Here is a 15198-nt window from a genome sequence, read left to right on the forward strand (position 1 = left end):
CTATAAATATACAATAATAATAGTATCTAACTCTTAAGGATTTTATAAAGATTAAATATATATATATATATATACATTGAATATGTATATAAATATTCACTCAGAACAGGCATTTGGCAAATACTACATAAAAATGAGTTTTTCTCCTCCTTTTTCTCTCTCCCTCTTCCTACTTAATATAATAACAGTTATCACTAAGCTTAATAAGTGAGGGCTTTATTGGGATGAGGGAGAAACCAAAGAAATGAAAGAAAATAAAACCAAATGGCATATATTAATGGTTAGGAAGTATGTTACTGGTTAAGAGTGAAGAATCTGAAAAATATACTATTCATTGGGTATCAACATTGTGGTAGTTCCTGGACTAACCCCTTCATATACCTCACTGAATCCTTGGTAGAATCCTGAAAACAGATATTTCCTTAATTTCACAAATAACATAGGTTCAGAAAAGAAATTTGCCCAATGTTGCACAACTGGTAAAACCTTAGAACTGAGATTTATTATGTGGTCAGTGATTAAGATGTAGTCCCTGGAGCCAAACCCTTGAACTCAAAGCTATGCCCACCACCCATGACTGTCTGAGCAAGGGTGATTTGCTTAACTTTTGGGTCTCTGTTTTATCATCTGTAAACTGGGTGCAATAATAGCCTATGTATCATAAGTTGTTAGGAGATTATATCAATTATACATGTAAAGTGCTAAGAGCAGAGCCCTGCATATATAGCTGTTCCTGCTCCAGTAGAACAAGGCACCTTTAGTCAACTTGCTCTTTTGATAAAGTTACTCAGATTTCCTGAGAGATGCCTTTTTGTATTTCTTCTATTTAAAGGGATGAACAGTTTTATGAAACTTACAAATAATACAAAGAAAAGAAAGAAGAAAAGAAACTGATTCTTGCTCACTAGACTTAAAGCAATTCTCAAAACCATCCCTCTCTAAAGGCTGAGATTAGCTAAATGTGTGATTGCATTGATGACACCCAGATATAACATTAAATGGAAGTGCATGTTTTGGCCTACACAATTACTTGATGCTCAAGGTAAAGTCTTTATGGTTTAAATGAGACAGTACTTCTCTTTGATGAATAAGAGAAGGCATCTGGAATGAGCAAGTAAATGCTATTTGTCCTTATAAGCATGTCCATTTAATTTGCCAGATAGAGCATATAAGTGCAGAAAGCACAATGGTGGTATCCAGAAAAGAAACTCTTTCATGGGTCTACTAGATGACCGACATTCAACAATGACCAAGGTCTATGTCAAGTGCTTATAATGCACATACAGCAGCAATGGTTGAGAATGACTTTTGCCAGAGGTCGGTTCATCTGGTGCCACAGATCAACAGGGGCAGGAGAGAACGTGGAACACAACGCCAATACATACGTAAGTGTCTGTAGTATGCACACAATTCAACCAAAGCAGAGGGAGGGCTTCCAGAACAAATCGTTTCCATCCCTACAACCCATGTCACTGAACTTATCCCATTAAACATGCAGAGCTCTAAAACCCTCTATAAAGATTACGTAATTGCTCTTAATTAGTGCTTGTTAAAAGCTTCTGCTTGGAATAACTTTAGCAATGCCATAAATAACTATAGTATTGGATTATAACCTAAAGAATTAAGTAACTACAAATTCATATTGAAATAAATTTATAACTGAATAAATAAATGAAGGGAAATCAACAAATCTTCCTTACTGGAGAATTTCAATGAATAACTATGGAAAGATTAAAGATGTTAGAAAATCACCATTAGAATGCCACAGTAGTAATTTCCAAAGACAAGAATCACCAATGGATGCTGAAATGAGTAAGAAAATTTAAGCAGAAAACATAATATTTGCATGTTCTCAAAGTATCTTCTCTAAAATATTTAGTAATTATAAAGAAAAAAGAAAAGTTTACAGTGGAGAATCCCAGCACACAGCATTTTAACAAAGTAATCAAAGTTAAGATCATTGCTAGTATATATCAGCATTGTTAACTCCTTGCTGTCATGCACTGAAAAGGGCATAGAACTTCTGCAGTATCCTTTTCAATAATGCATCATCTCAGTCAAATTATGAGAAAACATCAGACAAACCCAAATCCAGGAACATTTCACAAAAGTGTCAAGGTCATGAAAGACAAGGAAAGACCAAAGATTTGGCACAGATTACAGGGGATGTGACAAGTCAATACAATGTTGGATTGGATCCTGGAACAAAAAGAAGACATAAGGAAAAATTGGTAGAATTCTAATGAGTTCTGTACTTTAATTAATAGTATTGTCCCAAGTTAATTTCTTAGCTTTGATTAAAGCTCTATGGTTATGTAAGATGCTCACATAAGACGAATTGAGTGTAGACTATATGGAGTTCTCTACACTACTTTGAAAACTCTCCTGTAGGTCTAAGTTGACCTCAAAAATTAATTGTTAAAATAAAAGGTTTCAGAAAGGGACCATTTTCCATTTGCTATGTAATGTGCTTTCTTCCCTGATGTTGAGCTGAATATCAGAGATCTATTAGTCTTACTACTGTGAAGCTTCTATTGGAAGGATAATGTCTTGCCTTTCAAATTTATAGTCAAGGAAACAAAGGAGTCATACTGAAACCAAAAAACATAGTGAATCATGTTTTCTGCTCTCCTACCCTAGCAAAGATAGCTTTCTATACAGGGCAAAGAATGTTTTAGCTGGTTTTGTATAAAAGAAGTCATTGAAACAAATATTGGAGCCATGCATAAAGGGAAGTGGGTTAGAGAACAGCATAATATTTGAAATACAGCTCAAATTAGGCAATACTAGAGAAAAGATTTAATGGGTCCCTGAGAGTCTGTGTGAGAGTGTGATTTGGTGTTTCCCAGAGAACATTCAACTCAGTATTAATCTTGTCAGATGTCTGGAAAGAAGAATTCCGTTACGAATAACTTTGGGAAACCCCTACGTATTACATTTCTTTGATGGTCAGAGGCATATTTGTAATTGCAAGCTACTGGAAATCTTACAGTTAAGAAAATAGAGAGAGTGGGCTTCCCTCGTGGTGCAGCGGTTGAGAGTCCACCTGCCAATGCAGGGGACACGGGTTCGTGCCCCGGTCCGGGAAGATACTACATGCCGCAGAGCGGCTGGGCCCGTGAGCCATGGCCGCTGATCCTGCAAGTCCGGAGCCTGTGCTCCGCAACGGGAGAGGCCACAACAGTGAGAGGCCCGCGTACCGCAAAAAAAAAAAAAAAGAAAGAAAATAGAAACAAAACTATTTAATTTGCTTATGTTACGAAATCCTAGACATGTGGAAGAAGAAATTTTCCCTATACTACCTGTTAACATTAGGAAGGACTAGTATCTCACAGTTTTGAGAATGCCCTTCTATCACATAATTCCCTCCAACAGGTCCACGCAGTAAAGAAAGCAAAACTGGAAATGGGAGAGACGATGGTGAGGAGTATGGCCCTTTCTCTCTTTCTATTCCTCTGAATGAAAGAAAAGAAAAAAAATTACATATTTTAATATCCTGTGGAAAAGGAAGCTGGAGATTAAATATGGAGGGAGAAGGTAGGTGGCAAAATGAAACTTCATGGTCTGGGAGCATTAGTATATTATTGAAAAATCTAATTTTTTACCTTTTTTCCCTTCTTTTTGCAGTAAGTAGTAAGGATTGTAATCCCCTTAGCATTCTGGAGTCACAAGTTAGGACAGGAATAATGCAATTTAGTAAATGGGAATATGTATACATAGGCATATTTTATTAAGCTAACGAACCTGAAATTAATAGCCATTCTCCCAATATTCTGGGTTAAATTCTACCCACTTTCAGTGTTCTAAACAATGCCATTATTGCTATTTTATTTTACTTCATCCTTCCTTATTCAAAATCATACATAAAATATGCACACTTAATATATATGGTATACAGAAAGCAAACTGAACATGAACTTCTATTTCATGTACCTGTATAAGCACATTTCTCAAGGTTTATTTTGTCTCAAATAAAATCAGTGTGCATCTAAGCTGACTACAGGGAAAATTTATTTCCTTTATTTCTAATCATTTTCAAGTGGTAGAAAGATGACTATTTATGATCCTAATGAAAATCTCCCAGTTTTCAGACATCTTGAAGTTATTTTAAACTTTTCTTAAATTTCACCTGTTTGGAAAAAGAGGAAGTAAATAAAAGTTATTAATAATGTGAATTACATTGTCATGGCAACAAATTTTTCCAGGTACTCTACTCTTATGCAACCATTAACCCCTAGTCTCCATTTATTATTCAAAAGAAATCATTTTCGGAAGGAAAAAAAAATCCTGTCATCAAAAAGGACAAGATCCTCTATGTAAATTCAAATTATTTGCCCAAGATGAAGATAGCTTCCCAGTCCTAAAATGATTACAATTTGCATTTTTCATATTTTCTTCTTGGTTGTTTTTTTATTCTTATGGGATATGGATCACTGAAATAAAAAAAATCACCATCCTGGTTGAAGGATTAGCTTGAGATTTGTGACAAAGACAGTTATACATCAAAATTTGTGCCCCTATTTTGGCTGGAAAGTGGCCATGTTATCAGAATGTTTCCCAGACTGCCTTGCATTGAGGTGGGGCCAAGTGTTTAATTCTTATGTGTGGAATATGAGAGAGGGTGATATGTTTCATTTTTCGTGCTAATGTATCTAATGAGCTAGATATGTTTTCTCCCTATTGCTTGTCCTTCCTCTGGGGGATGCAAAGGATATTGAGGCCCCAGTTAACTGAGAAGAAGGCACAGAATGGAAAGAAATTGCATCCTCGAAGTATCACTTGGAGGACATCCCCCCATGACCAAGGATACCTGCATAGGTGTATTAGAGAAATAAACTTCTATTGAGGTAAGCCATGGAAATTTTGATGCAAATTTTTTAATACCAGGTTGTAACCCTAACTGTTATAGGATGTCTTACTAGTTAATTGGGTCAAGACTTCATTAAATGCACTAGGAAATATTAGTCATGGTTGAATACATTTATCTATTAAAATAAACAAGTTTTATTTTACATGGTAGATAACCAAAACCAATGGATGACTATTGTTCTTCTCTGCCATTTTTATGCTGTGGGCCTCTAATTCTCATGCAGTTTTAGATCCAGTGATTTTAGGCTTGGTACCAAATTAATTAAAGTTTTGGTCCCTAAGCAAGCCTCACAAATTTTACTTATAATACACTAATCATTGTTAAGGGGACAAAAACACTAGTGGCTAAAATTTCTTATAAAGAGAAATAACTTAGAAAATGAGCAATTTTCTAATAAAATTTCTTGGTCCCCAAAGCAAGAATTTATATTCATTTTATGAAATTCAGTCTATTTTCTAGTCTTTCTGTATCCTGATCGCTTTGTAACTGATATCTATCCTATTGGTCAGCTCACCTTATTTAGGTTCTTCCTGAGTCATTGAATAAAATATTGAATAGGCCAGTAAAAGGATGAGGAATGAATTTTATGGTGTGACATTGGAGAATTTCCACAAACTTGACCCTGACTGGTTGTTCAAACCATCACTTCCACACATTGCTATACTATTGGGCAGCCCCATCTACCTCCATCTGGAATTTTACCTGTGCCCCACCATCCTCAGGGTCCTTCCATGAACATTCCAGATGATTCATGGATCTTTATCTCTTTTCAGCTCCCACAAATGACATTCACCATCTAATTCATCATTAAACATAATTTCTCCAGTATTCAGCCTTTTTTGTGTGTGTGTTGCAAAGTTGTGTAATATATCCCATGGTTTTTTGAGATCATTTTTAAACTCCTGGGTCAATAGCACAGTACTGGCACTGTAACAAGGACAAAACATAATCTCTGATGACTATTCTAGCCTCTGGTAAGAAATATTTTGCCGTATTTGCTGTTTTTGGAGCTTGCTTTGCATATCCAATATTGTATTATTTAGTTTGTTGGGGCTGCCACAACAGAATATCACAGACTGTGTGGCTTCACGGACAGAAATTTATTTTCTCACAGTTCTGGAGGCTAGAAGTCTAAACCTGCCAGCAGGTTTGGTTTCTTCTGAGGCCTCTTTCCTTGGCTTGAAGATGGCCACCTTCTGGCAGTGTCCTCACATGATCTTTCCTCTGGGTGACTTCATCTCTGTGTCTCTTTGTGTGTCCTGATCTCATTTTCTTATAGGGACACTAGTCAGATTAGATTAGGGCCCATCCTAAGGGCCTCATTTTAATTTAATCACACTTTAGAGGCCCTTCCTTTGAATTCAATCACATTCTGAGGTCCTGGGGGTTAGGGATTCAGCATATGAATTTGGGGGACACAAATACAAATATCTCAAGGATTAGGGTCTTCAATGAACACATAAATCAGTGTTTCCCATAGGTAGTGTTCAAATCATCTGTATCAGAATCATGTTTTAATATGTAAATTCCTATCTCTTCATTCTAGAAGCTATGAGCAAAAGTCACTCAGGATGTGTCTTGGGAAACTTTATTTTAAATAAACATCAATGGTGATTCTTATGTACATTATTTAGAGTTGTAAAACGACTCGTATAAAACATGTAATTTTTCTTTATAGTCTGAGTGAAGGGTGGGGACAGGGTAGAGACTTATTTGTCCTTTGTCTACTGAGTTATTTACACTCATGTCTAAATATGAGTAGGATGAGCCCATACTGTCACTCAAGCTCAATCCTCTCTCCATTTTAACTGATAAATTCTTGGGGAGGTCTCTGCCGGTGTGTTGTTGCTGTGGTAACCCAGAGACGCCCACAGGCTGGGCTCAGAGGAAAGCTAAGTTCCCAGTGGAGCCTGTGCTGGGTGGGATCCAGAGACCACCTGCCTGACCTGTTAACAAATCAGATCACGTCTTTGCAGAACTCCACCCCAGAGGTTATGAGAAAGCTTTCTGGCAAATAGTGTATCACCGTGCAAGGGAAAGAAGAGTGATTAGAGGGAAATCAAAATACCTCTTCTTCCCCAATCCCCGTCAATCATTCAATAACAAACAATGTTATCTGATTCTTGATTTCCAGGACTTAAGGAAAATGATACCTGATTGTTTGGAAGACTGACTGGCTGAGTTCAAGATGCCTTTAGGCTTGTCTTCATTTTGTTCTTTTCTCAAGGGTCCAGGGATCAGAATAAAAGGAGTATTAAAGAAGGAAGGAATCTTTTTATCCTCACCTACAGGATGTCTGCTATACAGTCGAATTTGGTGCCATTAGTTAAAAAAAAGATACCTGGGTTCAAGTCCAGACTCACCACTTCCCATCACGATGACTTTGGGGTTGCTGCTCATGGTTTTTGGGGAGCAGTGTGGATTCTCTCTTTGGTGATGGTAGATGGTGATGGTAGCTACTCTCATGGGCTACTGGGACCTGATTCTGCTAGTGGTAGAGGGGTTTGCAGTGGCTGATGACTGACTTAAATGTTTATTTTCTTTTTCTTTATTAAGACGTAATTTTTAAAAGAAGTCTTAAATTCATAGCAAAATTGAAAGAGAAGAACAAAGATTTGCCATATGCTCAATGCTCCCACACATGCATACCCTTGTCCCTATCAGTAGTCCCCACCAGAGTGGTACATTTGTTACAATTGATGAACCTCCAATGACACATTATTATTGCTCGAAGTCCGTAGTTTACATTAGGGTTCACTCTTGATGTTGTACATTCTCTGCATTCAGACAAATGTATTATGACATGTATCCCTAATTATAGTATCAGACAGATTATTTTCACTGGTCTATAAATCCTCTGTACTTTACTTATTAATCTCCCACTAACCCCTGGCAACCTCCATCTTTGTAACTGTCTCCCTAGTTTTGCCTTTTCTAGAATGTTGTGTAGTTGGAATCATATCGTATGTAGCATTTTCAGCTTGACCCTTTTTAAATTATGTAAGATATAAATATGTGGCATATGGTGATTTCTGGTCATCATTATTATTAATATTATTACCATTGTTATTATTAGAAGTCATATTGAGGAAGCCACCGGTTGCTAGGGAAGAGCTCTTAGGCTGCAGGACACATGAAGAACCTCACTTCAGGAAGCTGCACTGATGGGGTACCTGAATGGGGTCCCTGAACTAGGAGTTCTGGTTCATTCTGCCACAATCCTCACGGAAGTCATCCCATGATAGGCACAGATTTTCTTTATTTTGTGGGGAAGGAAGTGGTAAGGGTGGAGGTGCATAAACATTTGGATATTTCCAAGTTTTGCTGAGCTTTTTAAAAATTTTAGCAGATCACTCTTCCAATTCCTATAAAGGTTACAGGTAAAAAGCCCAGTGTTCCTACAGTAGGATGAGGTACATGCCACCATTTTATTTTATCTCAGTGGGCTGAGCACAGAAATTTAGATGACACTTAGAAGGGCTAGTGTCTGATTTACTGTCCCAACTCTGTGAATTTTAGGGACCATGCTTGTATGGTTGAGCCTGCAAAGAGTGCCTAACCTGTTTATATGTTTTTAAACCTGATCTTAATTTATCTGATGACCATATATTTACTCATTCATATGACACAGATTTAGCATTAGAATTTAAAGGCATATAATGGAGAAAAGAAGGTTCACTAAGGTCAAAGTCATTCTGATGCCAAATTCTTGCTGAAGTCTTAGTGATGGCCTCTTAACCAGGATTTCCTAAAAACAGAGCCTGAAACAGAAGCTAATGTTTGGTTAGTTTATTTGGGAATATGATCCCAGGGGCAGAAAATACTGGACAGTGAGAGTCAAACAAAGAAGGATTGAAGGTGAAAGGAAGGTGTTATCCGTCTATTAGGCTACTCTCATGGGCTACTGGGACCTGATTTTGCCTGGACCGTCTGAGAAGCCTTAGGAAATGCAGTTCAGAACATTCCCTTAGGAATGAAAGGGGGAAACATCTGCCCCATGGACATTGACCTCTATCCCCCTTCACCCACCCCACACACTCTTTAGCTGCCAAGGTGTAAGAGAGGAAGCCCCAGGGCAGCAAGTAAAAGCTACTTCACTGATCTCAGGCAGAGGTTATACCTGCCAGAAGAGAAGCCATTGGAAACTTAGGAGAAATTGGTTCCTGCGGCCATGATTCGAGTAAAGGTAGAGCAAGATTATTTTGAATTGGTGCAGGAGAGGGATTTGATACACAGCAAAGATTCCTTGTATGATTATACTTATATGTTTATCCCTCTTTTGTACCAAGCTCCCCATTAAGTATAGTTTATATGGACATGACATAATAGAAGTCCTTTCTTAGAAAAAAATTCTTGATCTCAATGAGCAAGTTAGGGAAAACTGATATATTTGAAGCAAATCAGGGAACACTAAAGACAATTTCAGTGCCAGAAATCCTGACTTAGGTTAAAGGAGTCAAGGAAGACTCTTGGAAAGGGGGTATGTAGTTTACTCTGGAAGGTGAGTGGCTCTCATCACTTCACTGATTTCCAGTATTAATTTGGTAGCAATAATACCGATTGATCTCTATGTGTTTATAGGCATTTATAGTTTACACATTGCTTTCATATACATGAACACATTTTAAAGAACACTTTTAAAAACATTAGCTCCTTTATATATGCAAGGAAACTGAGGCTTAATGGAATTAAGTGACTTACTAATTCCACATTCAGTAAGTGGAAGAGCCAACACTAGCACTAGGCCCTCTGACTTCTAATCCAGTGATCTTTCTGTGACAGAATCATATAGGATAGAATTAGGTGCAAGAGTCAAAGTCACAACTTGACTATGGGATTTAACAATACTCAAACAGTGAAATGAATGTTGACTGAATTGGATGGAGTAAACATGCTCCAAGGTATCCACTCTAGTGTTTTACAACCAGCCACAGTCCTAGGAATATAATAAGCTCTCAAATAATATCAATAGTATCAAAAAGACAAACAACCCAATCAAATCAAATCTACAGTGAGGTACCACCTCACAACGTTCAGAATGGCCATCATCAAAAATTCTACAAACAATAAATGCTGGAGATGGTGTGGAGAAAAGGGAGCCCTCTTGCACTGTTGGTGGGAATGTAAACTGAAACAGCCACTATGGAGAACAGTTCTGTAAAAAGCTAAAAATAGAACTACCATATGACCCAGCAATCCCACTCCTGGGCATATACCCAGAGAAAACCATAGTTCAAAAAGACACATGCACCCCAATGTTCAGTGCAGCACTATTTACAATGGCCAGGACATGGAAGCAGCCTAAATGTCCATCGACAGACAAATGGATAAAGAAGAGTGGTACATATATACAATGGAATATTACTCAGCCGTAAAAAGGAATGAAATTGTGTCATTTGCAGAGATGTGGATATACTTAGAGACTGTCATACAGAGTGAAGTAAGTCAGAAAGAGAAAAACAAATATCATATTTTAACACACATGTGTGGAATCTAGAAAAATGGTATAGATGACCTTATTTGCAAAGCAGAAACAGAGACACAGATGTAGAGAACAAAAGTATGGACACCAAGGGGGGTGGGATGGATTGGGAGATTGGGATTGATGTATGTACACTACTTGTATGAAGTAGATGGCTGGTGAGTGTCTACTGTATAGCACAGCAGAAAAAAAAAGAAGGTACAATATGTTTGCAGGACATATATTAAGTTAACCTTAAAAAATGCATTCCAATATACCTTAGGTGCAGACAAGCACTGTTTGATTCCACTTATATGAGGTACCTAGAATAGTCAAATTCATAGAGAGAAAGTACATTGGTAGATGCCAGAGGCTGGAGGGTGGGGGGATGTGGAAGGGGAATGGGGAGTTAGTGTTGAAAGGGGACAGGGTTTCAGTTTAGGAAGGTGAAAAATTTGGGAAATGAATGATGGTGAGAGTTGCACTGTACTTACTGCCACTGAACTGTAGAGTTAAATATGGTTAAAATAGTATGTTTTATATTATGTGACTTTTACCACAATAAAAAATAACCATTGTTATTATAATCCCATAGGTATAAGGCAAGTTCCAAATGCCTGGGGAAAAAACTTAAAAAAGATGTGTATAGACAAAAATAAGGAGGATTAGGCAGATACAGCCTCTTGATTGGCAAGGATTAATACACTTTCTACTTTGCTGGAGATGGTTGGAGAGAACCCATTTCTAATCCTTAACATGAGTAATGTAGGTGTTCTAGATTTTAATTCACAGTGGCAGTTTTCAGCTTCTCAGTATTTTCAACCATTTATTGTTTCTAATAGGCTCAAAACGTTGTAGGTCTGACTGACGGTAAGGGCACAAAGCCACTATTGTTAAGTCATAGTCGACAATCTAGTGAAGGAGATAAGCCTTGAACAATGGATTTCTAACCCAAGGCAGTTAAGACAGTGCTAGGAGAGACTTTCAGACATGTGTTAACAGCAGGGGTGAAATAGAATGATTAGCAATTGATTTCTGCCTTTCCTCTGGGATGCATTTGGAAGCCACCTGTGGTGACAACTGCTGCTGTCCCCTTGGCAAGCCTCTAGCAGAGCCTGTAGCACTGCCCTGGCCAAGTCTGTTGCATTTTGCACATTTCAAGAAATGCTATCTGGGCCAAGACTGAGTTGGCTGCTTTTCCTCCGGCCATCACCCTGCGGCACTCTGCACAGGGTCCCGAAATGGCTTTTAAATCCAGAGGCAGAAGACTGAGGAAGGAAGAATATTTTGCAAGTACCTGTATAGGTCAAGGGCCAAATAAAAATCTGAGAATAAATACATGCACATATTTCAAAGGAGTGTTTTGAATATTCGTCCCTTACTTAGTAGTTGTAAATACTAAGCATGATTCAGACTTTTAGGAAAAAAGATGGTATACAAAGATAAAGAAGATAATTTAATTACTGGCTAGAGAAGATAGGATATCAAATGGTCAATGATATATGACTTCCAAATTTATTTCAAGTGACCAACATAAATTTACCTTAATATTTAAATTTTATTCTTGCTTTAAAAAATTTGCTGATAGTCAACTAACAGAAAACATATAGATTTTAAAGAATTGCCTATCCTAATATTACTTTAAACTTGTAACTTTGACTTATACTTCTTTCATTTTTGACTCGCATGTCTTCAAACCAAGTATTACGTAAGGAGAAATTAAGCAAAGTGATATTGACCAGACCTTCTCCTAAAATTCCTAGGATTCTTAATTGTCAGGAAACACCTGAGTCCTGTACAAACAGTGTGGGTGAGCCTCGTCCTCACGGTTCATTTTGCCCGGGAATTTACTGCCAGCCTATAGATGGCAGCAAACTTACATATCATTGCTCAATTTCTCTTTCCAGTTATTCTTTCCTGCTAGTTTTGTCCATTTGAAAACAAGTTATATGTTATTATTAAATCATATAACGAAGAGAAAGTCATAGCTTTACCGGGACATAATTTAAGAGACCACTGGAAAATTAAGGGAAAACAAAAGCAAAACGAAAAAGAAAAATGCTTGGGATTAAGATTGGCAAAAGACAAGAAAGTTGATATTTTCGTAGTCACGACTTCTTTCTTTTTTTTTAATGTTGGGGGTAGGAGTTTATTAATTAATTTTTTTAAATTTTATTTTTGCTGTGTTGGGTCTTCGTTTCTGTGTGAGCGCTTTCTCTAGTTGTGGCAAGCGGGGGCCACCGTTTATCGTGGTGCGCGGGCCTCTCACTGTCGTGTCTGTGGCCCACGGGCCTAGCTGCTCTGCGGCATGTGGGATCTTCCCAGACCGGGGCACGAACCCATGTCCCCTGCATCGGCAGGCAGACTCTCAACCACTGTGCCACCAGGGAAGTCCCACAACTTGTTTCTTGTATGAGTGTTACTGAGTGGGAACTTGCGTACAGCTTTTTTATTAGACAATTTGGCATGATATGTTCTCTAGCATTGTCTAAGTTGAAAGATGTTGCCGTATTGTATAGTTTTTTGGGGGGAGGCGTATCAGCAAAGCATTATTTTAAAATTTATTTATTTATTTTTGGCTGTGTTGGGTCTTCGCTTCTGTGCGAGGGCTTTCTCTAGTTGCGGCGAGCGGGGACCACTCTTCATCGTGGTGCCCGGGCCTTTCACTGTCGCGTCCTCTCTTGTTGCGGGGCACAGGCTCCAGACGCGCAGGCTCAATAGTTGTGGCTCACAGTCCTAGTTGCTCCGCGGCATGTGGGATCTTCCCAGACCAAGGCTCGAACTCGTGTCCCCTGCATTGGCAGGCAGATTCTCAACCACTGTGCCACCAGGGAAGCCCCTATTGTATCGTTTAATGATGTGTCATACTGCCAATAAAGATTTTCTCTTGAAGCAAGTGAGCTAGAATTGAGATATTTATTAAAAGACATAACCAATACATCTAAAAGAATAGGTAGCAATGACCAATTAGCCTTAATGTTAAGTTTCAGTGTGTAAGAATCATCCACTGAATGTTCTATTGCCATGGTCTTATTATCTATTGCCCCGTCTGAAGAATCATTACTGCTAAGGAGAGATTTAACTCAATTTATTGATGGCAAGCCCATTAAACCTTTGATATCAGTTGTATTACGTGCATCAGATTTCTTAACTAAAAATTGATTTTTTATGGGGAATAATAGAGGATAATGAAGATAGAAACAATCAATGAAACTAGGGTCCAGTGAAATTAGCACATCAATATTTGCATTTTAGTTCCCAAGAAACTGCACAGAGGACATCTGCCCTATTAGCAAGACTTCATGAGCCTTAAGAGATTTTGTTTTGCATTATTCATTGTTTAACAAAATGTCATAGGAGCTAGGCCCATTTACCTTTTTAAGCACCTGTCTCCCGGAAGAAACAGGTGTGTTGTGCAGGTGATGTTCTCCGTATAAATCAGCACTGACCAAAGAAAGGCCATGAGAGAAATACATTTACAACAGAGAAGCTAAAATACTGACAGCTTGGCCATTAGCGACTAAGTATTGGGTATGCAACACCTTTTTCCTTTAGTGCCTTTTGAGGTTAAAAATTTGATCTCTAAATGCGATAGTAGACTAGTCAAATATCAACCTGCTAAACTGGTATTTTTGAATGATTATCTATTAGATGATAATCATCATACTTTGATTATATCCAAATGCAGGTCTGTCACACTTTTATTTATGAGACTTTTTCAAGTAAACTTTAAATTGACTAAACATACTCCCCCATGTTTTATTCAATGTGAGAATATCAGGGATATCACAGATGTACCATATTTTTTTAGTAACGTAAAAAGTACATCATTTAACATTTAAAAATGTTTCTGTGTTCCAAAAAGCTTCTGGTACACTACATTTACTGGATACATGTTGACTATTATTATTATAATAATTTTTGAACTTACATAAATCTGATGAATGCTATCAATTAGAACAGAATCATTGCTAAAGCACTGCTAAGCACTTTGAAAATTGCAGCAACTTAATAAATTCTCTTGGAATACTTACTGATCGAAATAAAGACATTTTGGAAAGGGAATGGAGTTTACTTACAGAGCATCTCCTGTGAATCAGGATAGATACAAAGTTCTTCACATATTGTTATAATATCGGATGTACAATATTATAAAATAGGATTAATAATGTATTTTACAGATGAAGTCACTGGGAGTTAAGTTTACTTTCAGGAAGCCACAGAGAGGGAAAGTAAAACATCAAGTTTTCAATCCTCAGATCTGTCTTGATGGCACACTGCACTGTCTTAGACAGAAGTCACCAAATCACAAGCCTTCAGAGACTGAGAAAGTGACACATTAGAGATTAGACAAGATGGAAGAAAGTGCCTGGACTCCAAAGTTAGGTAAATAATTAGGGAGTGGTGGAACCTCAGGTGAATTGGAGAGGGCAAGTTCCATATAAACATTGTACCTACTACTCTGCTCCAGAAATATTTTAGTGGAGTTGTTAGATCATCCCATTTCTCAAAAGAAGCCAGAAATTCAGGTTTGCTTGCTTGTTTGTTTGTTTTTTCTGTAAAACGTCCCAGTTTTTAAACTTTGGCAACTGATTTGAATGTGGGCAAAAAATAAAAATAATGAAAAGCATATCTAATGGTCACAGAGCCACTGCTTTTCAACTTCTGCCTTAGAGGGAGCTCTTGACCTACTTCCATTTCCAAAATAAAAAGTATGCTAGCATGGAAAAAGAACAGGGATATATTTGGCCCACTTGACTAAAGAATGAATTGTTAAGGAAGAAGTAAAATAAGTTTGTATTGTGATAAAAAATAACTCTCCTTGAGCCCACTTCCTTTGACTTCTTACTTCATTCCTTGAGTTATT

This window comes from Kogia breviceps, chromosome 3 (assembly GCF_026419965.1).
Source record: "Kogia breviceps isolate mKogBre1 chromosome 3, mKogBre1 haplotype 1, whole genome shotgun sequence".
In the NCBI taxonomy this organism is placed as follows: Eukaryota; Metazoa; Chordata; class Mammalia; order Artiodactyla; family Physeteridae; genus Kogia; species Kogia breviceps.